The 26,166-nt window shown below is 45.8% G+C and overlaps 2 long non-coding RNA genes across 2 annotated transcripts in view; one reads left to right on the top strand and one right to left on the bottom strand.

The window, feature by feature from the left end:
* LOC116967968 overlaps positions 1-11,956 on the top strand; it is a 24,005-nt gene extending 12,049 nt beyond the window's left edge. Inside the window, exon 2 of the long non-coding RNA XR_004410369.1 lies at positions 11,843-11,956. This is a non-coding gene — a long non-coding RNA (uncharacterized LOC116967968). The remainder of the gene's footprint in view (positions 1-11,842) is intronic.
* LOC116967966 lies at positions 6,525-24,729 on the bottom strand. Its single transcript, XR_004410367.1, has 3 exons — positions 24,634-24,729; positions 6,784-6,788; positions 6,525-6,534 (listed from the first exon to the last, which is right to left on the bottom strand). It is a non-coding gene; the product is annotated as an uncharacterized LOC116967966 (long non-coding RNA).
* Between the last annotated feature and the right edge of the window lie 1,437 nt (positions 24,730-26,166).

The following is a 26,166-nucleotide window of genomic DNA, read 5'->3' as shown; positions in this document are numbered from 1 at the left end:
ACACTTCCGCTGTTGTTGCCCTTTCGCTCCTCTTGTATTTACCTTCCTTTTTCCTTTACCTTCTGGACTCTAAAGTAAGATAATTGTGCCTCACGGTCACCCCGACTGGCACAGTTATTTACACTCAAAACCGGGCCGTTTTCCGCGTTTTTAACGTTTGGAAAGTCTCGCGTTTTTCCAGCATCAATACATGTACCGGATGACGCTTGCACCCCATTTGGTTTGCGGTCACGTGGGTGAGGATCTATGATCCAGTGACCTTTCGTGAAATCACCCTATGTCCCATCCAATAACATCCTTTCGTTACCTGTTCATTTCAATCAAATTAAAAATAGGAAAGGAGATTAACTTTTCTCCCGTTTTGCTCCTGTTGATCAACACTTAGTGTAATGGCCGCTCACGTCCCCGTCTCTCCGTCCACTGCAACGGATCCTAAACCCTGCAGGAGGTGAACACAGAGAGTCAACAAACTGGCAAACAGGACATTACTAACGCGTGAACATTACTAGTGCTTGGGGGGGCTCCGAGCATCCGGGAACCGCTTTGAGGCGTCAGCACATCCACCCGTCCTGCTCCGTGATGTCAGCCTCACGCACGTACGACCGACGCCCTGATGTAACTGCCAATGTGAGGGGGATTGCTGGCACCGCCCCATGCCCTTGCGCAGTCACGTGGGGACAGCATGCATCATGGGAAGGTCAAGCAGTGCGGAAGTCACTCCGCGGGTCGGGCAGCATCTGTGGAGAGAAGGTATACGTGACGTTTCAGGTCGAGACCCTTCTTCAATCTGATGGGATGTTCAGAGATAAGGAAGTGTAAGGAGTGAAAACAGGGCAAAGGGAATGGAGTTCAACGGAAATGTAGAATAGGTCATTGTTGGACAGATCGATGGGAGGCCACCATCGACTCTACAGTCAAAAAGGCCCAACAGAGGATGTACTTCTTGCGGCAGCTGAGAAACACAATCTGCCACAGACAATGCTGGACCAGTTTTATACTGCCATCGTAGAGTCTGTCCTCACCTTCTCCATCACGGTCTGTGTATCCGTTGGTGCTCCTGCAGCCCCCGTTTGCCGCAGTGGGAGCAGTTGCTCGCCGGCATGGGCCCGCCGGTGCTGCCACAACCCCCGCGAGCTGTCAAACGCCTCACCACAGAACGGGCAGTCGTAGGGCTGGTCACTGGTGTGCATGCGATGGTGAGACAGGGCGTGGGAGGCCATGGAAAAGCGCTCTCCACACATTGGGCTGGGGACGGGACGGTCGCCGGCGTGCACACGCTGATGGGACAGCAGCCTGGTGGGGCGGGTGAAGCCCTTGCCGCACTGGGAACAGGTGTAGGGTCGCTCGCCGGTGCGGGTGCGCTGGTGCTCCAGCAGGCTGATGGACTGGGTAAAGCCCTTGTCGCAGTCGCTGTATGTGTAAGGTCGCTCCCCAGTGTGCAGGTGCCTGTGAAATTTCAGTCCCGATAACGACTTGAAGACTTTGCCGCAGTCTGAGCAGATGAAGGGCCGCTCACTGCTGTGGACCCGCTGGTGAACCTGCAGCCCTGACTAGTGGGCAAAGCTCTTCCCGACGTCATTTGTGCCAACATGCACTACCACTTCCGGCTGCTCACCTTCACCCTTGAGGATGCTCAATCGGTCCGTGACGTCCTGCATCCTGGGCACCAGTAGAGGCAACACACCATCCTTGACTCCCACCTGTTGCCGCAGAAACCCATCTATCCCCGACTACCACGGCTCTGCCTGACGTCTGTCTCTTCGGTTATGCCTCAGCGTCACCTTTTGAATCGCTGACCTGTCCCTTCTCTCTTCGGGTATCTTCGGTGTAACGATCTTATTGTCCAGGATTTTCCCGGATGATCCTGAGGTCATCCAGCTGCTTCTCCAGTGCCCCAACACGGTCCTTCAGGAGCTGAACCTGGACACACTTTGCTGGAGGCAGGAAACATGTTCCCGGTGTTGGGGGAGTTCAGAACCAGGGGGCACAGTTTAAGAATAAGGGGTAAGCCATTTAGAACGGATGTGAGGAAACACTTTTTCACACAGAGCTGGGAGGCAGTGTTAGCTGTGAGGGTGATACTGGGAGGCTGCAAGGTGACTTGGATAGATTGGGTGAGTGGGCAAATGCATGGCAGATGCAGTATAATGCGGATAAATGGGAGGTTATCCACTTTGGTGGCAAAAACAGGAAAGTAGACTATTATCTGAATGGTGGCCGATTAGGAAAAGGGGAGATGCAACGAGACCTGGGTGTCATGGTACACCAGTCATTGAAAGTAGGAATGCAGGTGCAGCAGGCAGTGAAAAAAACAAATGGTATGTTAGCATTCATAGCAAAAGGATTTGAGTATAGGAGCAGGGACGTTGTACTGCAGTTGTACAGGGTCTTGGTGAGAACACACCTTGTGTATTGCGTACAGTTTTGGTCTCCTAATCTGAGGAAAGGTATACTTGCCATAGAGGGAGTACAGAGAAGGTTCACCAGACTGATTCCTGGGATGGCAGGACTTTCATATGCAGAAAGACTGGATAGACTCGGCTTGTACACGCTAGAATTCAGAAGATTGAGGGGGGATCTTATAGAAACTTACAAAATTCTTAAGGGGTTGGACAGGCTAGATGCAGGAAGATTATTCCCGATGTTGGAGAAGTCCAGAACTAGGGGTCATAGTTTAAGGATAAGAGGGAAGTCTTTTAGGACCGAGATGAGAAAATCATTTTTTACACAGAGAGTGGTGAATCTGTGGAATTCCCTGCCTCAGAAGATAGTTGAGGCCAGTTCATTGGCTATATTTAAGAGGGAGTTAGATGTGGCCCTTGTGGCTAAAGGGGATCAGGGGGTTAAGATAGAAGGCAGGGATGGGATACTGAGTTGGATCATCAGCCATGATCATATCGAATGGCGGTGCAGGCTCGAAGGGCCGAATGGCCTACTCCTGCACCTATTTTCTATGTTTGTATGTTTCTATGATTCATATGAACCTGCCGATTAGAGAATTGTCCGTTGCCGTTCCCCCAACTGCACAGATAAGCGGCAGACTCTGGGTCGGTTGATTTGAAAGCGGGAATATAAAAGCGAGTTGATGTCGGATGTGTGGACATGACCTGTGACAGTCGGAGCGGATCCAGGCTGGGATATTATTCCTGACCTAAACCTTGGACTGCACTCCTGCAGCCTTACTCGCATGAGGCATTCAACATTGAAGTAATTGCTTCCAGCTTCACAGTAGTGTCTCGTTTCTGGCTTTGACCAGCGTGGCTGAACAACGGGCGCTCCTTGGAGGAATGCGAGTGCAAAAAGCTGCAGCAGAGTAGATGGTTGAGGAAGTTGAGGACAGTCATCTCTGTGAGTGCTGAATGCCCCATTTGAAGAGTTGCTGAGAAAATATTCGAACTAGGCTATGCTGGAAATTTGTGCAGAAGAAAATCATACCTATTCCTTTGATGTGAATGAAATATACATCATGGATTTCATGGTGGGAACCATGTTATTGGAAATATGTTGTCAAGCTGGAAAGTGTAAGATTGAAGGAAACGTTTTACGAGAATGGTGCCAGGACCAGAGGGTGTGAGGTATAGGGAGAGGTTGAGCTGGCTGGGACTCTACTCCTTGGAGTGCAGGAGGATGAGGTGGATCTCATAGAGGTGTGTAAAATCATGAGAGGAATAGGAATAGAATCAGAGTAGGTGAATCGCGGTCCAGAGGACATAGGGTCAAGGTGAAGGGGAAACGATTTCATATGAATCAGAGGAGTAACTTTTTCACACAAAGTGTGGTGGGTGCATGGAACAACCTGCCAGAGGAGTTTGTGGAGGCAGTAACTATCCCACCCTTTAAGAAACAGTCAGACAGATACATGGAGGTTTGGTTTACTGGGATATGGGCCAAATGCGTGCAGTTGGGACTAGTGTAGCTGGGACATGTTGGTCGTTGGAGGAAGGTTGGGCCGAACGGCCTGTTTCCATGCTGAATCCCTCTATGAATCTATGACTCCATGATACGAGCCCTTTGGTCGAACAAGTCCTCGCCGGCCATCGGTCACCCATTCGTAAGTTTAATGTTATCCTACTTTCCCCATCCACATCCGGTACACTAGGGGCAATTTACAGAGCTTAATTGATTGATGAATCCTTATGTCCATGGAATGTCGGGGAAACTCGGAGCATTCGGACAAAACGTACACGGTCAAAATGAGAACTTGCAAACGCCACACACAGAAACATCTGGGATCGGGATCAAATGCATGTTACTAGCTCGGTGAGGCAGCAGCTCTTCCGGCTACGGCACTGTGTCGCCATAGTCTTCTCTGAGTACACATGATTCTTAATCTTGCATTATTTATTTATCCATACACTAATCTCAAAGCACTTAACATGTAACTATCGTTCTTTGAGGCGTTGAAGTAATTTTCCAACTGTGTTGTGCTGGAAATGTTTGTTGCAACAATGTGTGGGGAAATATATTCTTTATCAACCCTCATTTGAAGGAGGAAGAAGGTAAAATGTATTCGCCTTCCGTCACAGTGAGGAGTAAGATGGATGCTGCCTGCGTTGGTGGGGACTGGGAGGGATTGGCGTGAATGCGTGGTCTCGGTGTTGCGGGGACGTCATAACACGGGAACATCCTGGAGTCTGGTGCGGGTGCGGACGGCTTTCTGACAGAGAGAGCGACAAACGATGGGTGCAACTCTGGTCACAACACGGTGGAGCGTGTGCGTGGCCCGGACATTGGACTGACGGCTGTGGCTCTCCGTCTATGCTGTTTGCCTTAGGATTCCCGCACGCCGCTGTGGCGGCTCTTTATGTCTACGTTTTTATGTGACTTTGTATCTTGTTGCTTTTTTTGTATGATTCTATGGTAACATCAAATTTCACTGTATCTCAGTGTACACGTGACAACAAAGGACTATCAAACTATTGACCTATTAAACTATTTTACCACATCTAGAATATTCACCAAGATACAACGGAAAGCTTGTTGTATGAGCTTCAGTCTCTGTTTGAAGTAATACTATAATAAATACTAGGACAGATGCATCAATTGAACTCATTACTTCTGTATCATTGTCCTGCACGATGCCACGTGATTCCCTGAACTTCAAGGACGGAATGTACCCAATGTCTGTGTCTCAGCAGGTTTGTGGGAGAATATCTACTACTTGTATCCCTTCAATTGAGGACATTCTTCCCATCTCTCCTGACCATCTGAACGCTGAATCCCAGACTGTGTTCCATTGATGTAGAGCGCAGAGGCATGACGTTCCACAGCCAACCACAGTTCTATCGACCTCGCTGCTTCTGTATTAAACGTGCGTGCTGAGACAGTCCACAGAATCGTGTACTATTTTACACCGCTACTGCATAGGCCTTGGTGGTGCATGATGGGACGGTGTAGAAGCAGTAATCTGGCTCTAATTCTGGATTTGACTTTACAGTTTCTGCTCGACAGAGTCGTATAATACCGAATTATATTCTACCCACGGTGTCTGCGTCTGCCATGAAATCACTGCCTATGCGGATTTAATTTCAAAGATATGACACAAAGCCTTTCCGCGCTCCCATCACAAACTAATAAACCCCTCAACAAATCCACCACCCACCACGTTTATCAATGACAAGAATAGCAGTATCAACTCACTTCCACTATAAACACCAAACGCTGGTCAACAGTAGCAAATTGTTAATGTGTTGTTCAATGTGACATTGTGATCTGTATTATTGGGAACTGTATCACAGCGGATGAGGTACAGCTCACTGCACCCAGAGTGTTGACTGAACGCCCACTGAAGCTTGTTAATTACCCGTTTTTCTGTGCAGTTTATTTATTGGAGATTTGATGATGCAACACACCTTGTTATGTACAGGTTGAGAGGAAAGATATTTTGTTTTCTAAAACAAATGTCCGACCATCTATTTCCAGAATCACACAGATCTCCCGACAAACAAGGTTTTTAATTAAGTTGTGTGGTTGTATGATTACGAATTATCCCGTGACCATCAGCTCGCTCAGTATCTAACCAAGTCTAAATCTGCCGACTTGTTCACTAAAGCAGAACAAAGTCTGTAGAACTCGTCAGGATATTTTGGATGTTGCACTGAGATAGGTCAGATATACACGAGAATATTTCTGGCATAGATTTAACGGGAGAGACAATGCTGTTGTGATTTATTTCTTATAGTTTCTACATTAGATTCCTTCCTTAACACATTTGGACATAATTCTCGGCAGATATGTCATCCCGGTCTTCAGTTCCTCTCTGAATTTAGACTGTGTTACCGCGTAAATACACGTGTTTGTGCAGCAACTCAACAGCAGGAGCATGTAGCTGGTTTCGTCCGCGATTAGCGATGGGTCACTGAGACCGGTAAAATAAAACCGCTTTGTTATCTGTGTCCAGAGGAAATATATAAAATACGTCATCCAAAGCATAATGAAGTTGCCCGAAATTGCAAAGAGCAAGATGATTGACTTCCTTCTGCTTTCCAGCTCGGCATCATTCTGATTCGCACCATTCTTGCTGCCTCTCAGATTCTTGCGGACTTGACTGGCCATTAAAATGTGCCCGACTGTTAGAGCGTTGAGCAGTAATATCAGGAACATTGGGAGCAGAGGGTTGAAACATCGGTGAATCCATGTGAAAAATATCCATGTTGGTTCAATGTAGAATTCCTGTTTTACACGGCAGCCCCATGCTATATTATGTACTGATATAAAAGGATCAAATGCAAAGTACCAGGGGATGTTTTTGCAGCAGAACAGCGGACACACAGTTGCTATAACCCTGGCTGCAGTTTTCTCGGTGCAAAATCTGGATCTCAGCTTGTGGCAACAAATCATCAAATATCGATCTAATGTGAACGAGAGTGTTAACCACACGGAAATGTCTGTGACTGCTTGGTTGAGGGCCTTGTGGAAGGAACAGACTTGAGTAATGAAGAGAAAAGTTGTGGGGAAATATAGATGATTGATACGATAAAGTAAAACGTCAATGACAGCAACCAACAGATCCGCCGCAGCCATGGCCACAAGATAGCGTGATACACATTTGGAGAGACCGCACTTTCCCCGGGACAGGATCACAATCGATATCACATTAGCTGTGTTACGGGAAGAATCAAAAATCGACAAAGTGCATTAACAGTGTATGTTACAGGGTGCCCCACATAACACGCGATTTCACATTAAGATTAGAGTTGAGCATAGGCATTCATGACAGGGCGAGCGGCCACCGCACAAATTTCTTAAAGGTTGGGCGACGAGAAAAAAGAAACATTTCCACTGTTAGGACTGTCGCCAGTGTTGACGGGCGAATGGAATCGCAATATATGCGTGAATGAAAATAATGATAATTTTACAATGAATTTACATGGAATGGTATTTTATCAGGTCGGATAAACATGGTGTTCGCGGCAGGGGCAGTATCAGACTACAAATCTGTGATCTGAAAATGAAGCGAGACGCCACGGCGTTTTAATTGTGGCAGATAGTGAAATCAAATGCCATCTGATAACTCATAATGAATGTCTGAAAATTTAGCCGTGATTTTCTACGTCTTTAACACATTTACGCTTCGTTTCATTAACATGACATGCTAACAGTAAACGATGCAGTTATTTGCAGTTATTTTAATCATTTTCTGTTTGACTGAAACTTCCCGCAGTAAATCAATAAGATCAATTATTTTCACTTTATCATTTCAATTCATCAGTCAGTCACCGCTCTTGTCCTATCACTCTCGGTAACATCTCGCCAGTTATAAATTGTATAAATGTATCATTTTCCCTATTGCTGTTTACAGACACATTGAGAGGATATCGGAACCGCCACACACGTACCTGAGATTCTGACCATTGTCACACAGAGACGGACCTTCCTTCAGCCGTTTACCCGGTGCAATGGATTCCCTGCGGCAGCGATGTTGCTGCTGTCACAGATGCTACAGAAGGCAACTGCTTCTCACGCGCAAGGACAGAACAATGCGTAGAGAATGAAACATTTAGCTTCCCCTTGAGTAGTCTATGTTTGGACCTGCTAAGAGTGGATATCCACCCATGGCAGGCATTGCGATGATGAATACTATCCCTCACCTGGGTGTAAAGCAGTGGAGACATTCTGGCCAACGGTACCGCAGCCGGGGTCATGTTTGCTCAGAAACCAGAGTGTATCTGTGGAACCGAACGGCTCACGATATATGTGTGCACAGAGGCGACGAGGAAGCGCGGTTTAGTACACATGTAAATGACGAGACGTTACCTGGTGTCACCGGATAGGAGGGGTGTCTAACTGATGAATGGAAACAATAAAGTAAACACAAAATATTTTATTGACTGCGGAAGATTCAGTCAAACAGATCATTAATGAATGCCATTAAATCATTTCAAACAACTGCAGCATTTGCGATTGAAAATGTACATTTCAGGTGACCGAAACGAGGTATTACTGAGTTCAGCCCTTCAGAAACGCGGCTATAATGGATTGGAGGGCAGGGAAATGTAAACAGCACATATCTACCAAGAATGTAGTAGAAAAAATGTTTTTATTGACGATGCATAACATAATCCAATTACTTACCAAGAATTCCAAGCACTGCTATAATCGGGTAATAAATCATTTCTGCCTGGACTATGGGAGGCAGCAGAAAAAACGGATAATCGGTGAATATAATTTTCATCCTGAGAGAAGCTGATTGTTCGATGCTGGAATGCAACTGACATCGCGTTGCAGAGAAGGGCTTCATATCTACTGGAGATAGTCTTCCCCTGGGATCAGGAAGACACAAACAAGAACATTAACCTTCATGGTATCTGAACATCGTATCAACAATATTCACAGCTATGATTTCACCACACGATATATAACCACTAATGATGTTTTAATCTAAGTGAAAGTACCTGAACTTGAGATTATATATTAACGTAATTTCCCTCTAATTCTGATATAAATGTCGGAATTTGAATGCTATACTGTAACACGTTCAACATGTGCGGCCTCGCTTCTCTTCTTCTGTAAAACGGTTCTTCTCTGCCGAAGCTCAAATTGAATTCAACAAGTTTGTACTCGCGAAAGGATATTAGAACAACGGTACATTTAAAGCCGGGATATTATTGCGAGTTCAGTAAATATCAATATTGGGAGAGGATGGCAGCAAATGTAGTCATAGAGTCATCGATTCATACATTGTGACAACAGGGCCTTCGGCCCAACTCTCCCACACCTTCCAACATGTCTCACGTACATGTCTTCTGCATGTATTTTGCAAAGACATGCGAGTGTTGGAGTTGCTAGGACACTGCGAATCTCATGCATCTCCCGGTGCGGATGACGACGCGGGGATAGGCGAGGAGGGGGCACGGGTTTGCTCCTGAGCGGGGGCACTGTAATGCAAGGTACTTTGCGGCTGACCTAGATGAATAAGTCGCAGTTGTCACAGACCTCGTCAGCAAGTGTATTGGGGATCGTGCACCAAAAACGGCGATAGTTGGTTCCATAACAGAATCTACGGATAAAGCGCGAGCTCGACTCCCACGCGATGTTCATGTCTGCAACGTTCAGGTCAAATGATCCTGAGCGGTACAAGATGTCTACTTACGATCTTCGCTGAGTTATTAAGGGTACCCCGAGGGATGTGCGGACAAGGATGAAGTCCCGAGACAACTTCACGAATGTCAGTGGTTTGCGGCAAGGCTTGCACGGGATGGGATCAATGCATTAAATGCGTCATTACTCTGCACTCGATTATGAGTATAACCTACTTGAAGAAGACGGCCTTCACCCTGATGCAAAGGAAAGCTAAGATAGCGTGCCTTCATTGCTGTCCTCCAATTACTCTGGCATCCAGCCGCGGCAAATACTTCCAGATGTTAGTGATGGCGCACAGTCTCTCCAGCCTCCCAGACAACTTGACCCGTTGCATTTACTTACAGTCGCAACAGGTCGACAGAGAACATCATTTCCATGACCTTAAACATCTTTCGAACACTTAGATAACAAGGATTCCTGCTTCAGGCTCCTATTGCTCGGCTATTACTCCGCCTTCAATGCCATTATCACATCCAATCTTAGCGCCAATTCCCTGAACCTAGAAGTCAGCATCCCTCTCCGCCATTATTCCCTCGGCTTTCTGACCCAAAGATCATGATCAGTCAGGATAGATGAACAACTCGTCCACTATAATTCTCGACACGGGTCCCATACAGATGCGGTCCCGGTCCTCCAGAAGGCTCCCCATATCCCCACGACTTGCGGCCAAGATGCGAGCACCCACATTAAAGCAACAGCCAAGAGGGCACACAACAGACTTTGCCTCCTGAGGAGACGGAGGGAAATCGGCTTCGTTCCAATGACTCTTACGGATACACGTGGACAGTATTTCGTCGGGTGGCAACACTGCTTGGTTCAGGAACACTCTGCTCAAGGCGCAGGAAATTGTAGTGTTGAGAATGTATCTTAGTCCATCACACAAACATCATTGATTCCATCTACACTTCTCACTGTTCGGAAAAGCAGCCAATACACACATAGACTTGTCCCAGCCCGGTCATTCGTTCTACTACATGCACTCCTCTGGCAAAAGGCACAGCAGCTTGAAAACGCACTCCACTAGACCAGAGGACAGCTTCTTCCCTTGCATTTTTAGTCTTCTTTATGGCATTTCCATGAGTTCAGAATGAATGTTCATAAGTTATAGAACCAGCATTCGGCCATTCGGCCCATTGTATACACCGCCATTCAATTATGGCTGTTATATCCGTCTCAACCACCATGTTTCACTTGCACCTTTCTATTATCTCAGTTGACGAGATGTGTGTGACGGAGACTATCCATCACGGAATCTGCGGACGGTTTTGGCGAAGACCGTCAGGTTATCCACGAGTTGTGGCGAGTCACCTTGAAGAGATTTGTGGGATCCAGAGGGGCACACAATTTATATTTTATTGTTTTATTTCTATGCAGCTGCAAACATATTTTTGGAAGGTTTTGAGTATTTTTTGAAAAGGCTGAGCAAGATGAATGATAACGGTGGACCCTCACCCGGAAACAATATCTGCAGTTGTAGATTCCAGAAGTTCCAGCGGTGTCCCTGACTACATTAATCGTGATGATGTAGGAGTCATACTCGGCATATATTTTGGTGCCTACCGACCTGCTCCCGAATTATACTGTTTTATATTCCCCATCTATAGTGTCAAGTGAGGGTGAGACGTACGCCACCCACTATAGATGGGTATACCTTCTGATCATCAGTTATCGCCCAGTATCACAGCGACTCCGAACCTATATGCTTCATTACTCCCTCGTTTTAGTTACATTCATTCCCTACCAGAAGTCAGTGAAGGGTCCACTTCGGCCTATTGTCGAGTTATTTGGTATGTAAGCATTGACTGCATTTTCTCAGGAGTTGCAGTGGAATTGGAAATTCTGTAACCATCAGTGAATATCAACTTCCGATCCTAAGATGGATGAAAGGTCAGTATTTGAAAATATTTAGGCGCAGTGCAGTTTTTTTTTAATCCTTGAAACATATGTACTTCCGTTTTATCAGAATGCTCTAATACCATGCAGTTCAAATGCTGCCCTTTTGTCTAGAGCTGCCACTGTCACATCATTTCTTGATCCCAGATATTTAGACTCAACGTCTTTGGGATTTGCGAGAAATAAAGCAAGGACAGCATGGAACAAGCGACACAACACGAAGGTGATAGAAAACACCTAAATCTGTATACGATAGCAAATCTCTTGTATATTCATATGTTGTTGGATTGATAGATAACATTGTCAATTAGAAGTTTATAAATATCTACATCGTAATAAATATCTCATATTTTAAAATCATGCCCAGTAGCAGGAGCAAACGAGTTGCAGGATGGTCAAGGGACTCCGCAAAGAAACGTTGACAAGGAGTAAGGAGCAGAAGTGAACAAGAGACACAACAAGAAACCTCTTGAGGATCTCCGAAAAATAACGGAAGTTTGCATGGAGCAAGAGGCACAACAATAAGTTGACAAAATACAGCTATAACGGTACACAATAGCCTGACATATTTTTTAATCATGTTAATTTATTGATAGTTATAATTGTTTTAGAAGTTTATCAATTTCTACAATAGATAAAATTGTCTTTACAAGATTATAAATACCTAAATCGTGATAAACATCTCTCCTTTTTTACATTATGTCATGGGAGCAAATGTGCTGCAGGATGGTCAAGGAACACCGTAAGGAGACGTTGAGAAGCAGTGAGGGGCAGAAGGAAACCAGAGCCACAACAAGAAAGGGCTGAATCTCTTGAGGATCTCCGAAAAATAATGGATGTTTGTTTGCATGGAACAAGAGACACAACACTAAGTTGATAAAATACAGCAAAACGGTACACAATAGCCTGATGTCTTTTTAATCATGTTACTGCATTGATGGTTATAATCGAGTTTGGAACTTTATGGTCATTGATGGTTATAATCGAGTTTAGAACTTTAGAACTCCGCTCGGTCCGCAATAACCAAGCTGACCTCTCGGTGGCTCAGCACTTCAACTCCCCCTCCCACTCCGTCTCCGATCTCTTTGTCCTGGGTCTCCTCCATGGCCACAGCGAGCAGCACCGGAAATTGGAGGAACAGCACCTCATATTCCGCTTGGGGATTCTGCATCCTGGGGGCATGAACATCGAATTCTACCAATGTTGTGAGTCCTTGCTATCTCCTCCCCTTCCTCAGTCCCCCTGCTCCTCCTCCTTTTTCCTTACTTGTCCCCGCCCCCCACCCCCGATCAGTCTGAAGAAGGATTTCGGCCCGAAACGTTGCCTATTTCCTTCGCTCCATAGATGCGTTGCAGGATGGTCAAGGGACAATGCAAAGAGACGACGAGAAGCAGTGATGAGCATAAGGGCACAAGAGACACAAGGGGATGTTACCAACATACATCCATGTTGGTACTTGGTAGCACTTTTTAAATCAAAGGTTAAACGTTTGAAAGTTAATATTGTCTTTAGAAGTTTATAAATGTCTACAATTGATGACATTGTTTTTAATCATGTTTGCTTGATAGAAGGAATGGTTATCGAACAAGAAATGACTAGGTTTGAAAGATCTCCAAAAACAAAAACGCAAGACAAAAGTAATGAAGCGAGCTGAAGGAATAAGTAAAAGTGTTCCTGAAGGATGGGACATCAACCAGGAATGTTGTCATTAGACAAGTTCCTTGTTGAGCGATGACGCCTGCAGTAAGTGCTCACAATTTCCTTAAGTCAACGAAAGAACGCAAAATTGAAGGCAACAAGAGACGCAAGAAGGAACCGAACGTCCAGAGTTTCCACACTTTTGATGATTGCTCCTCAGTTCATTAATGGATGTTCAACACAGCAATCACAGTTCTGCACACAAAAATTTAAAATGCTGCCTCAGAAAAAGCTTCAAGGACACATTAAGTGACATGTAAAATCTTGCCAATTGCATTGGCTTTTTGGATAGAAGGTTGCTGGAGCTGCTATCATGCTTCCTGACAACGTTTGCAGGTGGATTATTTGCTGCAAATATACAACCACAAGATTTGATATTGTTAATGGCATTGGAATTTCAAATTCTATATCCATCAGTGAATATCAACTTCGGATTGTAAGATGGAAGACAGGTTAGTATTTGAAAATATTTGGTGTCAGTGCAGCGTTGTTTATCCTTGATACATATTTACTTTAGTTTTTATCAGAATGCCTGAATATATCACACTAATCAAATTCTGCCTTTTTGTCTAGATCTCCCACTATCACCTCATTTCTGAATCCCAGATATTTTGACAACGACTTGTGAATCTGCGTGAAATAAAGCAAGGACAGCAGGGAACAAGAGACACAAGAAGTTCCTAGATATCGGTATACGATATCACCATTTTTAATAGGTATGTTGATGGATTGATAGATCAAACTGTCAATTAGGAGTTTATAAATACCTACATTGTAATAAATCTCTATTTTTTTCAGACATTCTAAGAAGCCGGAGCAAACGAGTTGCAGGATGGTCAAGCAACATCGCAAAGAGACGTTGAGAAGTAGAGTAAGGAGCATAAGGGAACAAGAAAGGACTGTACATCTTGAGTATCTCCAAAAAATAACGGAAGCTTGCAGGGAACAAGAGACTCAACAATAAGCTGACAAAATTCAGCCAAAATGATACATAATTGTGTAATGACTTTTTAAATTATAGGTTAATCCATCGATATATAACCATATAACAATTATAGCACGGAAACAGGCCATCTCAGACCTTCAAGTCCGTGTCGAACACATATTTTCCCCTAGTCCCATCTACCTGCACTCAGACCATTACCCTCCATTCCTTTCCCATCCATATACCTATCCAATTTATTTTTAAATGATAAAATTGAACCTCCCTCCACCACTTCCACTGGAAGCTCATTCCACACAGCTACCACTCTCTGAGTAAAGAAGTTCCCCCTCATGTTACCCCTGAACTTCCGTCCCTTAATTCTCAAGTCATGTCCTCTTGTTTGAATCTTCCCTACTCTCAATGGGAAAAGTTTATCCTCGTCAACTCTGTCTATCCCTCTCATCATTTAAAAAACCTCTATCAAGTCCCCTCTTAACCTTCTGCGCTCCAAAGAATAAAGACCTAACTTATTCAACCTTTCTCTGTAACTTAGTTGCTGAAACCCAGGCAACATTCTAGTAAATCTCCTCTGTACTCTCTCTATTTTGTTGACATCCTTCCTATAATTAGGCGACCAAAATTGTACACCATACTCCAGAATTGGCCTCACCAATGCCTTGTACAATTTTAACATTACATCCCAACTTCTATACTCAATGCTCTGATTTATAAAGGCCAGCACACCAAAAGCTTTCTTTACCACCCTATCTACATGAGATTCCACTTTCAAGGAACTGTGCACAGTTATTCCCAGATCCCTCTGTTCACCTACATTCTTCAATTCCCTACCATTTACCATGTACGTCGTATTTTGATTTGTCCTGCCAAGATATAGCACCTCACACTTATCAGCATTAAACTCCATCTGCCATCTTTTAGCCCACTCTTCCAACTGGCATAAATCCCTCTGTAGACTTTGAAACTCTACTTCATTACCCGCAACCCCACCTATCTTAGTATCATCTGCATACTTAGTAATCCAATTTACCACGCCATCGTCCAGATCATTGATGTACATGACAAACAACAGTGGACCCAACACAGATCCCGGTGGCACCCCACTCGTCACTGGCCTCCAACCTGACAAACAACCATCCACCATTACTCTCTGGCATCTCCCATTCAGCCACTGTTGAATCCATCTTGCTACTCCACCATTAATACCCAACCATTGAACCTTCTTAACCAACCTTCCATGAGGAACCTTGTCAAAGGCCTTACTGAAGTCCATATACACAACATCCACTGCTTTACCCTCATCAATTTCCCGAGTAACATCTTTAAAAAATTCAAGAAGATTAGTTAAACATGACCTTCCAGGCACAAATCCATGTTGACTGTTCCTAATCAGACCCTGTTTATCCAGATGCTTATATATATTATCTCTAAGTATTCTTTCCATTAATTTGCCCACCACTGACGTCAAACTAACAGGTCTATAATTGCTAGGTTTACTCTTTGACCCCTTTTTGAACAATGGAACAACATGCGCAGTACGCCAATCCTCCGGCACTATTCCCGTTTCTAATGACATTTGAAATATTTCTGCCATAGCCCCTGCTATTTCTACACTAACTTCCCTCAATGTCCTAGGGAATATCCTGTCCGGACCTGGAGACTTATCCACTTTTATATTTCTCAAAAGTGTCAGTACTTCCTCTTCTTTGATCCTCATAGTTTCCATAGCTACTCTACTTGTTTCCCTTACCTCACATAATTCAATATCCTTCTCCTTGGTGAATACCGAAGACAAGAAACTGTTCAATATCTCCCCCATCTCTTTTGGCTCTGTAGATAGTTGTCCACTCTGACTCTCTAATGGACCAATTTTATCCCTCGTTATCCTTTTGCTATTAATATAGCGGTAGAAACCCTTCGGGTTTACTTTTACCTTACTTGCCAAAGCAACCTCATATCTTCTTTTAGCTTTTCTAATTTCTTTCTTAAGATTCTTTTTACATTCTTTATACTCCTCAAGCACCTCATTTACTCCATGCTGCCTATAACTATTGTAGATCTCCCTCTTTTTCCGAACCAAGTGTCCAATTTCCCTTGAAAACTATGGCTCTTTACAATTTTTACGAATTCCTTTCAACCGAACAGGGACATAAAGATTCTGTACTCTTAAAATTTCACCTTTAAATGTACTCCATTTCTCTTCCACATCTTTCCCATAAAACAAACTGTCCCAATTTACTTCTTTTAAATCCTTTCGCATCTCCTCAAAGTTAGCCTTTCTCCAATCAAAAATCTCAACCCTAGGTCCAGTTTTGTCCCTCTCCATAATTATATTGAAACTAATGGTATTGTGATCACTGGACCCGAACTGTTCCCCAACGCATACCTCTGCGACCTGACCCATCTCATTTCCTAACAGGAGGTCCAGTACCGCCCCTTCTCTAGTAGGTACTTCTATGTATTGTTGCAAAAAACTATCCTGCACACATTTTACAAACTCCAACCCATCCAGCCCATTTACAGAATGTGTTTCCCAGTCTATGTGTGGAAAATTGAAATCTCCCACAATCACTACCTTGTGCTTACTACTAATATCTGCAATCTCCTTACATATTTGCTCTTCCAATTCTCGCTCCCCATTTGGCGGTCTATAATACACCCCTATAAGTGTTGCTACCCCTTTCCCATTTCTCAGTTCCACCCAAATAGCCTCCCTAGACGAGCCCTCTAATCTATCCTGCCAAAGCACTGCTGTAATATCTTCCCTGATAAGCAATGCAACACCTCCACCTCTTGCCCCTCCAATTCTATCACACCTGAAGCAATGAAATCCTGGAATATTTAGTTTCCAATCACAGCCCTCCTGCAACCATGTTTCACTGATCGCCACAACATCATACTTCCAGGTGTCAATCCAGCTCTAAGTTCATCCACTTTCTTACAATGCTCCTAGCATTAAAATATACACATTTAAGAAACCCACCCTCTCTTATTCTCTGATTATTTCTTTTTCTTCTCTCTCCCCTACATTTTGGGTCAGAGTGCTACCATTCTCTGCCCCCTGCTTCACACACTGACTGCTAGATTTCCCAATTTGAGTCCCTCCCCCCAACCATACTAGTTTAAAGTCTCCCCAGTAGCCTTTGCAAATCTCCCCGCCAGGATATTAGTCCCCCTTGAGTTCAAGTGCAACCCGTCCTTTCTGTACAGGTCGCACCTTCCCCAAAAGAGGTCCCAATGATCCTGAAACTTGAATCCATACCCACTGCACCAGTCTCTCATCCACGCATTTATCCTCCACCTCGCTCCATTCCTACTCTCACTGTCGAGTGGCACAGGTAGTAATCCTGAGATTGTTACCTTTCCAGTCCTTCTCCTTAACTCTCTACCTAACTCCCTAAATTCTTCTTTCAGGACCTCTTCTCTTTTTTTACCTATGTCGTTGGTACCTATATGCACCACAACCTCAGGCTCCTCTCCCTCCCATTTCAGGATTTCTTGGACACGTTCAGACACATCCCTGACCCTGGCACCAGGGAGGCAAACTACCATCCGGGACTCCTGTCTGCGTCCACAGAATCGCCTATCCGACCCCCTGACTATAGAGTCCCCTATTACAATTGCCCTCCTCTTCTTTCCTTACCCGTTCTGAGCAACATATAATATATATAATTATTTTTAGAAGTTTATAAATGTCTATAAAATATAAAATTCGTCTTTACAAGTTTATGAATATCTACATTGTTCTACTATCTTTCTCTTTTTTTTACATCATGCAACGAAATGGGAGCAATCGAGTTGCTGGATGGTCAAGGAACAACACGGCTCGAAGGGCCGAATGGCCTTTTCCTGCACCTATTGTCTAAAACAAAGAGACGTCAAGAAGCAATAATGAGCCGAAGGGCACAAGAGACCGGGAGGAAGCACTGGAGGAGTGTGCCAAAATACAGCCACATTGGTACATTTTTAATTATATGTTAATGGTTGAAAGATAAAATAGTCTCTAGAAGTTTATAAATATCTACAAAAGATAACATTGTCCTTTTTGATCATATGTTATAGTCTCTGCCCCTCTCTTTGTGTCTCTACCCCCTTTCTCTCTACCCCCCTCCCTCTCCCTCTCTAGCCGCGCCTGTGAGGGGAGCTATGCATGAGTGGATAGGGCGGGGATGGGGTAAAATGAGTGAATTCATCATATTAATATAATCTCAAGGGGGGTGGTTAGTGTGTATATGGGGGGGGGGGGTTAGTGTGTGTGTGTGGGGTGGTTAGTGTGTGTGTGGGGTGGGTAGTGTGTCTGTGATGCCGCAAGCCGCCCCAACCTCCCCCCACCCACATTGAGGGTACGGGATCCCCTTCCCCACTCTCTCCCCCCTTCTCCCCCTCCTCTCTATCCCTGTCCTCCCTCTACCCTCCCCCTCCCTTCCCCTCCACACGCCTCCCCCACTCTCCCCCCTTCCCCCATGTGTGTTTGTGACGCCGCCGGCCCCCTCCACCCCTATCCCTCTCTAGCCGCTCCTGCGCAGTTGGAAACTATGCGTGAGTGGATAGGGCGGGGGATGGGGTTAAAAGGAGCGAATGAATAATATAAATATAATATGGGCTAGTGTGTGTGTGTGGGGTGTTGTTAGTGTGGGTGTGAAGCCGCAGCACCCCCCCCCCCCCCGCAAACCCGCGTTGGGGAAATTGGGGAAACAGACCCAATGGGTCTGCACTTGATCTAGTTGTTCTTTCAAAGTTTGTAATTATGCCGTCTCTTTCAGTTTAAAAATGCCGTTGAGTTTTCTTCTCAGTCACACTGGCTTCTTGCTCTCCCTAGAATCTTTCTTCCTCTTTGGAATGAAATCATCCGGATTCTTCCGAATTATTCCCCCCAGACATTCCTGCCACTGCTCTTCCACCGTCATCCCTTCCAGGGTCCCTTTCCAGTCTTCTTTGGCCAGCTCCTCCCTCATGCCTCTGCGGTCTCCTTTGCTCAGCTCCAATACCGACGCATCCGATGGAGTATATAAGGAAGGGTTGGCCTAGTAACAGGCGTGATCTGCCCTCGGACTTGACTCCGTTTCATACATACTATGACGAGTTGGTTGAAGTTGATGGATTAGTCTTGAGGGAAAACCGAATCGTAGTCCCCCAAAGCATGCGGAGGCAGATGCTGAACGCGCTACATGAATCACATCTGGGAGTAGTGTAACTTAAACAACGAGCCCGCAATTTATTTGCGTGGCCAGGAATGAACGCACAGATTGAGGACACTGGGAAATTGCTCGATAGGCCAGGCGACAAGGAACGCACAAGCAAGCGAACCGCTCCAAACACACTTCATCCCCAGCAGACCTTGGTCTAAGGTCGGCGCAGACATCTTCCATCTGAATGGAGTTGACCATTTGCTTGTAGTGGACTAATACTCCAAGTACCCAGAAATAGCGCAAATGACAGACATGACGTCACATTCGGTGATATGTGAGATGAAGGGCATGTTTGCCCGGAATGGCATTCCTGACTTGGTGATGACTGACAACGCGAGACAATAAAAGATATCATGAGGAAAGCCAAACGCAGCGGCCGTGACCCGATGTATGCCATCCTCGAATACCACAACACCCCACTTGATGGGACAGGCGGCTATGCCCCCTCACAGTTACTGAACAGTAGACTGTTAAGAAGCAAATTGCCATCGCCTCTATCACTCTTACTGCCTCATCATGTCCCTCCCATGGGACCACAACTGGCCATCCGACAAGAAAAACAGGCAGCATACTTCAATGTGAAGGCAAGCGTCGAGCCGCTGCCGCGCCTGGAACAACAACAACATGTATGGTTTCATGCCAAACCAACTGAGTGGCAACGCGGCCGTATTGCAAGAGAAAACTTGTCCCCTCGGAGCTACGTCATCTCTACACCGAGCGGTACTGAGTTCCGCAGGAACAGGAAGGACATACGACCTGCGCACGAAGCAGCTGAGCCATGCCCTGGCAACATTCAGCAGACAAGTGCGAACACTCTCCCACAAGGAGGAACCCCTCACCCAGAATGAGCTAGTCTCCCAAACTCAAGCGAACTATCACAGGCCGCATCACAAGGGTATATGGTGGAGGAATCGGCTCAAAGCGAGCCAAGCCACACTCGCACACAACAGAAATACGACACAGAACGAGTTGGAAAGACGACTTGCACGAGAATTGGGCGATTATCAAAACCCCCAACTCGACTTGTTATGTAAAATTGTTGGGCAATTATTTTATAGTTTTGTAGTATGACGAGCACTGTGTTATTTGTGGTACTTTATCCACATTAAATTCATTAAGGTTCAAGTTATTAATTTTGACCAACGTTGAAGGGGGAGATGTAAGTTAATTTAAGGGAAGGGGGAGAATTGTAATTAAAGTAAAGGGGGAGATGTGATGTATATGTAAATGCCAGTGCCCCTTTAATATAAAGGGCTGTGCCTCGTGATCGAGAGCAGGTGACCTTGGAGAAGTGTGCGTGGGTGGAGCAGAATAAATCATACTTACAAGATGTGGGACGTGTTTTCCTTCTGCTTGTGCTAGTCACAACAGGGCCTTACGTGGTCTCAAACATTACAAGGGGGTATGGAGAGAAGGCAGGTACAGAATACTGAGTTGGATGATCAGCCATGATCATATTGAATGGCGGTGCAGGCTTGAATGGCCTACTCCTGCACCTAATTTCTATGTTTCTATGTTTCTCCATCTCAAATTACAGATTTCAAACTGATCATATTGTGGTTGTTACTTCCCAGTGTTTCCTTTATCTTGACTTCCCTTATCAAATCCGGTTCATCACACAACACTAAATCCGGAATTGCCTTTTTCCTGGTCGGCTCCATTACAAGCTGCTCTAAGAATCCACTCGGAGGCACTTTTCAAATTCCATTTCTTGGGGTCCGGTATCAATCTGAATTTCCCAGTCTACCTGAATATTGAAATCTCCCGTGACCCACCTTTCGTAGATGCCAATTGAATCCCCTGGTGTAACTGGTATCCTATATCGTGGTTTCTGTTTGGAGGCCTGTAAATAACTCCCATTAGTGTCTGTTTACCCTTGCAAGCTTCTAGATCATGAGGAAGGTAATGCCCCTTCAGGGGGGGGGGGGGGGGGGTGCAGGAGTATAAAGCCCCGGAGGCCAGACGTGAGTCAGTCACTCTGGAAGACCGTGAGAGAGAGTCCAGAACTGTGATTCTACGCCGTGAGTCAACTGAACTGTTAGTCTGCAATGTGCTTGGAATAAATGATGTTAGCCCGCAATGTGCTTGCAATAAACGATTTGTTAGCGCTGCACTCTGCTTGACTTGAAATGGAATGGATTGAATTATTGGCACCGCACTCTGCTTGACTTGAAATGGAATGGATTGAATTATTGGCACCGCACTCTGCTCGACTTGAAATGCAAAGGATTGAATTGTTGGCTCTGCACTCGGCTTGACTTGAAATGCAATGGATTGAATTGTTGGCCCTGAGTGACTGAGCTGCCAGTCCTGAGTGACTGAGCTGCTATGCCTGAGTGACTGAGCTGCCAGGCCTGAGTGACTGAGCTGCTAGGCCTGAGTGACTGAGCTGCTAGCCCAAATACATTCGGCCCACAATATTCATACTAGCCCTCTGGAAACCAGTCCCTTCGGTCCACAACACCCATACCAGTGCTCCAGAAAGCCCCCCCCCCCCCACTGGCCACCAATATTGGAATTGGTGGACTATTGCGTTGGGGGACCAGACCTCCCGTGTGAAAGATCGTCTAGGATAGTTATAAAATTATAAACTTATAAATACATCTGGAGTTATTCTTGAATATTAACATAATCAAAACACACAGCAATTGTAGTTTTAAAAACCTTTAATGTAGATAAACTGATGTTGCCATGATTGTCAAAGTAAGCTGATTTATCTAATAAATAATTTAACAAAATTGGTACCATGTTATTGGAAAGATATTGTCAAGGTTGAAACGGTTCAGAGAAGATTTATGCGGATGTTGCCAGGACTAGAAGGTGTGAGCTACAGGTAGAGGTTGAGTAGGCGGGGTCTCAATTGGAGCGCAGGAGGATGGGGTTGATCTTATGTACAACATCATCAGAGGAATAGATCGGGGGATGCATAGAGTCTCTTGCCCAGAGTATGAGAATAGAGGACCAGATAGATTCAATATGAACGGGCAAAGTTTAATAGGAATCTGAGGGGCAACTTTTTCACACAAAGGGTGGTGGGTGTATGGAACGAGCTGCCGGAGGAGGTAGTTGAGGCAAGGACTTTCATAACGTTTAAGAAACAGTTAGACAGATACATTTTCAGGACAGGTTTGGAGGGATATGGGCCAAACGCGGGCAGGTGGGACTAGTGTCGATAGGGCATGTTGGTCAGCTTCGGCCGAAGGGCCTGTTTCCACGCTGCATCACTCTATGACTCGAAAAGGTATTTCCATATTCAACATATAAAGCAAACGTTTCTCAAAACATGCAACATGGCAAGAACATCTTGTGTTGCCGCTTTCAGGGAGCCATGGACTTGGACTCCAAGATCCCTCTGTAGATCGATGCTGTTTAGGGTCTTGCCATGTCTGAAGTCCGCAACCATAGTCCCCTTGCCCAAAAAACCCCACATCTCCAGCCTCAACGACTACCGGCCAGTCGCACTCACACCAGTGGTGATGAAGTGTTTTGAAAAACTGGTCCGGGGTCATATCACATCACTCCTGCCCCGAAGCTTTGACCCCCACCAGTTTGCGTACAGAGCGAATAGATCCACAGAGGACGCTGTAGCCACAGCCCTCCATGCTGCACTGTCCCACCTGGAGCAGCCGGGGAGCTACGTGCGGATGCTCTTTGTGGACTACAGCTCTGCCTTTAATACCATCCTTCCCCACAAACTGGTGGACAAACTGGGGGACTTGGGACTTCCACACTCCACCTGCATGTGGATAAATAGCTTCCTGTCAGCTCGCAGCCAGAGAGCCAGAGTGGGCCATCACACATCCACGGCCCTCAGCCTCAGTACCGGCTCTCCACAGGGCTGCGTGCTGAGCCCCCTGCTCTACACCATCTACACACATGACTGCACCCCCGCCCACCACAGCAACACCATTGTCAAATTTGCGGATGACACTACGGTGGTGGGACTCATCTCCGGGGGGGACGAGTACGCCTACCGGGATGAGGCGGAGCAGCTGACAGTGTGGTGTGGAGAAAATAACCTGCTCCTCAACACCTTAAAGACAAAGGAAATAATAATAGACTTCAGAAAGAATAAAACGGACATGGTACCATTACTTATCAGGGGGGACTGTGTGGAGAGGGTGGCGGATTTCCGCTTCCTGGGAATCCATATTGAGGAGGACCTGACGTGGAGCGTGAACACCTCTGCGCTGCTGAAAAAGGTCCAGCAGAGACTGCACTTCCTGAGGGTGCTCAGGAAGAATAACATCACTCAGAGACTGCTGCTGTCCTTTTATCGCTGCTCCATTGAGAGCATCCTAACATACTGTGTATGCGTATGGTACACCAGCTGCACAGCGGCTCAGAGGAAAGCGCTCCAGAGAGCCATTGACAACGCCCAGAGGATTGTCGGCTGCCCTCTCCTTACCTTGGAGGACTTACACAGTTCCCGCTGCATCAAAAAATCCCAGAGTATTATAAAGGACATTTCCCACCCCGGACACTCCCTGTTTGAACTGTTACCGTCAGGCAGACGGTACAGATCTACAAGGACAAGGACAAACAGACTTAAAAACAGTTTTTACCCCACTGCTATAAAGGCACTAAATGTAGCCGCCAAGGAACGCAGGGGCGATACATACTAAGAGACTGTGAAATCGACAGAAGGATGTAGGGCTGGGTGTTTATGCGTGCTATTTTCATGATATTTATTTTAGTTGTTTATCTTTTTTTAAATATTTTACCTTGTATGTATCGTTAGCTTTTAGAAATGTTTGAATGGTGCACTGACTGGCTGACATTTTACAATTTCGTTGTACGTGGTTCATGTTACAATGACAATAAAGAAACTATTCTATTCTATTCTTCTATTAACTGTAGACTCTCTCCTTGTGGCACAATGACAAGTCCTGTTATTCCGTGGTCAACACTCCCGCCCAATGGTGTCCCGCCACTATTACAAGTCCTGTTAATTTGTGGACAACATTCCCACCTCGTGGGGCTCTTAAAGATAGCGCAGTCAGGGGATATGGGGCGAATGTTCAAGAAGGAACTGCAGATGCTGGAGAATTGAAGGTAGACAAAATTGCTGGAGAAACTCAGCGGGTGCGGCAGCATCTTAAGAGTGAAGGAAATATTTCCTTCGCTCCATAGATGCTGCCGTACCCGATATGGGGCAAAGGCAGGAACGGGGTACTGATTGGGGATGATCAGCCATGATCACGTTGAATGGCGGTGCTGGCTCAAGGGGCCGAATGGCCCACTCCTGCACCTGTTGTCTATTGTCTATTAACTTTTTGGGAATCCTGCACCAATACTCCCAAGTCCCATTGTATCTCCAATTTCTACATTTTCACCCTATTTAGAAAAGCAGTCTACACCTTTATTCCTACTACCAGAATGCACAACTCCACACTTTGCTACACTATATTCCATCTGCCACTTCTCTGCCCACTCTCCCAACATGTCCAAGTCCTTCTGCAAAGTCCCTGCTTTCTCTACACACACACACACTCACACCTATTTTCGTATCATCCGCAAACTTAGCCACAAAGCTTTCAAACCCCTCGTCCAAATCATGAATATACAACGTGAGGAGTAGCGGCCCCAGCACCGAGCCCCACTAATCACTGGCAGTCAACCCAGAAAAGCCCCCTTTATTGCTACTCTTTGTCTTCTATCATCCTGCCAAGCTGCTGTCCATGCTAGTATCCGGGATGGAAAGTCGGGGGAAAAGGAGGGGGAGAGAGTGAGGGAGGAGAGGGAGGGGGGGGAGATGGAGGTTTAGATGGAGGGGGGAGATGGAAGGGGGAGAGGGAAAGGGGAGAGGGAAAGGGGGAGAGGGAAGGGGAGAGATGGAGGGGGAGGGAGATGGAAGGAGGAAGAGAGAAAGGGAATGAGGGGGATGAGGAGAGGGAAGCAGGAAGGCGTAGCAGGAGGGGGGATGAGACCTAGGACGTGAGGATGGGGGGGGGGGGCTGAGGAGGTGAAGAGGAGTGAGGAGAAGGATGGGGGGGGGAGCAAGATGATGGAGGAGACTGATGGTTGATCGGCAGGATGGTAAAGATGGGGGGAAAGTACGGGAGGGTAAACAGAGAGAAAGCAGCGGAGAAAGGTTTGGGAGGGGAGGGGTAGAAAGGAGTGAAGTAATTATTGGGGAGATTGGGACGGTCACATATTTGTGATCAAATTTGCAATGATCCGAGCGGGAGGGAGTCTGGAATTGACAAGTGTTTATTGAGTTCTGCAAATATTAGTCATAGTAACATAAAAACATAGACATTAGGTGCAGGAGTAGGCCATTCGGCCCTTCGAGCCTGCACCGCCATTCAATATGATCATGGCTGATCATATAGTCATCTAGACATCCACTAACTTTCAATTTTTTTACTATCATTAACTATTTACATTTGATTTACAGATGATAAAGCAGTAACAGACATTGCTGTGTGAATGAACAGTTTGAACAATGTTGCTGTTGTTGTCACCATCAATCCACAGCAGGAGCTGATAAAGTCACATCCGGGACCCTGCAGTTCCCCTGTTCCCCACTGGAGGGCAGCAATGGATATCCGGCATCAGCGGCAGCGCCTCGTACCCGGCTCACGTGACAGCAGGCAGGGTCGCCTCTGACGTCACAGCCCGGCCGGCCCGGGAAGCGTTGGGGTTTAAAGGGGAGGGCGGCCGTTTAAAGGGGAGGGTGGAGAATTGGCCAACAATATTCACGTCCCAAGGGCGGTGACGTTTACACCCTGAGATGTTCACACGTCCACTCTCAGTCCGGGTCTGGATTCCTGCAGCGACCTCAGTTCCTTCTCCCCGGTCGAACTGAACTTATTCTCCCCCAGCCTGAAACAAGTCGAGGAATAAAGAGGAAATAAA

Source organism: Amblyraja radiata, chromosome 42, assembly GCF_010909765.2.
Source record: "Amblyraja radiata isolate CabotCenter1 chromosome 42, sAmbRad1.1.pri, whole genome shotgun sequence".
Classification (NCBI taxonomy): domain Eukaryota; kingdom Metazoa; phylum Chordata; class Chondrichthyes; order Rajiformes; family Rajidae; genus Amblyraja; species Amblyraja radiata.
The sequence above is the reverse complement of the archived record's forward strand: the minus strand, read 5'-3'. Positions and strand labels throughout refer to the sequence as shown.